The following is a 3,613-nucleotide window of genomic DNA, read 5'->3' as shown; positions in this document are numbered from 1 at the left end:
TTTATTAACAAGTATAAAGACAACCAGAGGAGTAGACAATTCAACATTTACCAAGACTAAAACACCAAAAACACACTAAGTTTCAACAGTATTGAACCAATCCAAGCATAAATAGAGTTTTTTTTTCCCCAAGACAAAGAGAGAGACAATTATTCATATGAATTTGATACTAGCCTTCTTCCTCCCACCTTCCTCTTATCTCCCAATCTTCAATATCCTTTCTAAGGCTTCCTGAGAATTGGGGTTTCAGCAATCATGGAAGTGACAATATATGGATCCATGTTAGATGTTGGCCTCCGGTCCTCAAAGTAACCTACCAATTACGATAAAGATTATTATGATAAGTCAGTGGTAGTACGAAATGATTTTCTTTTAATTTAATTCTATGAACCCATTTCTGGAAAGGACTCCAGCTTCATTCAATCACCCACTAGAAAGATATGCCAAAATGATAATACCAATAGAATTCTATCAAGAAAAATAATTCATTTTTGTTTATTGAGGTTGCCATATATTGGTAGCAGAGTCATATCTCTAATACAACAAGGAAAAGACTCCAAAAAAAATTTGCATGAAGTGCACAAAGGCATCAAACCTGAACTAATTACCACCCATAAATGACATTTTAAGATAAGAAAAATCCTCAGAGGAAGGGGACCATTGACAAGGGTAAAATACACCAGTCTCTTGGATTTAGGCGAAAATACATAGACTTGCATTTTTTTTCCCAAATACATCCAAACCCCTCCCTAGTCCATCTGTTCATCCCCAAACCCATCGAACTCCAGACCTAACTGAACAACCCAAGCAGGCAAGTTCATTCCAAGCTCCCCCGGTCCTTCACTTCCCTCGTTTATTCATAAAAAAACAAACATAAAAAAAAACCCTGAGAAACACATACATAGAGTTTCAGACTCCCAGCCATGCCTCCCAACACCAAACTCCCACATCAACTGCACCACATCCATCACAGACAACAACAAACAGTCCTGAAGCATACCTCAACTACACAATTTGGAGAGGGGAAAGAGATTATAAATCAAAACCACAATTAGTTCCAAAGACTGAACCAACACCAAATCAAGAACTCCTAGATGTTTCTACTAATTAAAAGTTCCAAACTTTCCATTCCATTCATATTTTCCTCCGCTTTCTACGCATCCAAACAGACTACTTTCCTCCACTTAGGAAAATTTGTTGCTAAAGAAGAAGAAGAAGAAGAATATGAGGCCACATATCAATCTCTCAAGACCCCTCTATTTTTATTTTGTAACCTAGCAAACAATAATAACAATAAGAAAATTCAAGAGAGGGATAGAGGAAATCGCACAATAACCAGAAACTACAACTTCCACAAAAATGCACAAACACCAAATGAAGCACAATAGATTGATACCCATTTCATAAATTCATACCCATTTCACAAAATCATACCCATTTCATACTCAAAACCCAAACCGAGAGAGACTGTTGCGTTCTTAAGCCAAGAGAGAGAGAGGAAATCACACAACCATGGAAGATCGACCCAGGAATGGAGAGAAGAGTTCCTGAAGAAAGGAAAACGGAGAGAAGATGGAGAGTTTCTGAATGAAGGAAAATACAAGGGAAAGAGAGAGGAGCAGTTGGGATAGAAACAAAAAAATAAACCTTTGATCTTTCAATAGTGGCTCGCTCGCCAACTATGGCCAGGGAAGTGAATTCACTGTAGCTCAAAGTTGATAAATTATGTCTTTGGGTAGTTCAATGTAGGGTTTTTAACTCAATAAAAGCCAAAATTCAGACTTGGATTTGGCAATGGAATGCTCTCCATAATCCCATATTGGATTAGTCAAAATAATAATATAATATAATTTTTTTAATAGTAATTTTTCTATTTTTTTTTTCAGATTTTACAACTACACTAATTTTATATTAATTAATTACTTAAATCTTACTTAAATTATTATTTTTCAACTAATTTTTTCTTCAAACTTATTGAAGCCTGTAATTCATGTGGCCAAAATCAAGAGAAGGCCAAAATCATTTGCAGCCTTGAATTCATGTGGGCACCTGGAATGAGGAGTAGATCATAGGACCAGAAATGTGAAAGTTAAAAAAAAAAAAAAAACAGTATTAATATCACTTTTGGAATAAAATATCACTACAGTTTGTCTGATATTTTGGAATAAAATATTATTTTTAAAGATGAATAATTCATCTCTAAATATAAAGATAGACTAAAAAATACTGTAACTCAAATTTAAAATTCCCAACTAGTCCATTTTATAAAATATCTTTCAAATTTTCAATGCCACTGCTAGAGGCAATGAGAATGAATGAGAGAACATCGAGCTAAAGTCTGAATGACTGTCTAAGAGCACTCTTATTGGATTAGTTAAAGTTAAATGATATTTTTTATGAATATAAGAGAAATTTAATTTTTGATTATTCATTCACATAAATCTCTACATTGGAATAGTTATTTTTTCATTATATAACAATAAAATAATATAAGATGAATTTGATTTTGATTATTCACATCAAATCTCTACATTAGATTGTACATTTATTCATTATATAGTAATGAATAACTAATAATTTCAAAAATATTTAATTTTTTAATTATTAATTTATTTAATTTTATCATATTTTACTATTCTACCTATTATATATTAATTAATAATTATATTCTTATTAAATTAATATGTCATTAACTCAAATTAATGTATCAATTGTGATAAAATATGTGATAGAAAGAAAGAGAGATAAAAATAATTAATAAAATATGTATTTAATGTATGTACAATAACCTTCAAATTTGAAAAAACTTTTGAAAGTCATTATAACTAAATTATAAATATTTAGAATTTAGCTAATCCATTGTGAGCATATTTTGCTCTCTAATAGCTAAATACTCAATGAATTTAACTTTTAACTAATCTAATAAAAGTGCTCGAGCATCCTCATTGGCTTGATTAAAGTTGAAGTATGGCTAAAATTTAGATAATCTGTGTCAAAAAAACCTCACATTGGATTGGGTATCTCTAAAACAATTTGGACTTCTGCTACAGGAGTTAGCTAAAGATGGAGAATCACAATTGATTCACCAAACATTAAAATACTAATTTCTCACTCCAACCATTTGTAGATGTTTATGTAGGTAGATTTTTTATTGACATTGAAATGAGTATGTTGCTAGATATTTGGTTAGTGAATAAGAAATTTAGATAAAATTTTAGATAAGTTTAATCTCAATTTTTGGTTATTAGCATTAAATGACATTTGAAAATATGATTTTTTTAATATTAATTTAATTAGAATATAATTATTATTAATATTAAATTGGTATAATTATAAAATGTGATACAAATAAATTAAATAAAAAAATTATTAATTTAATAATATTTTATTATTATATAGAGAGTGAATGACTAATCCAATGTGAGGATTGAATTTAAATGGAATGGGCAAATGTAAAAAAATGTGATATTGACTAAATTTTAAAGATGCATTTGGCCAAGCCAATGAAGATGCTCTAAGAGTATCAGCATTGGTCTATGCATATGCATATATAAAATCACATCTTTTTCATAATCACTTTATCATTCAAGCAAAATTTTCACATTGACTTTTG

The sequence above is a fragment of the Juglans microcarpa x Juglans regia genome, chromosome 5S (assembly GCF_004785595.1).
Source record: "Juglans microcarpa x Juglans regia isolate MS1-56 chromosome 5S, Jm3101_v1.0, whole genome shotgun sequence".
Lineage (NCBI taxonomy): Eukaryota > Viridiplantae > Streptophyta > Magnoliopsida > Fagales > Juglandaceae > Juglans > Juglans microcarpa x Juglans regia.
The sequence above is the reverse complement of the archived record's forward strand: the minus strand, read 5'-3'. Positions refer to the sequence as shown.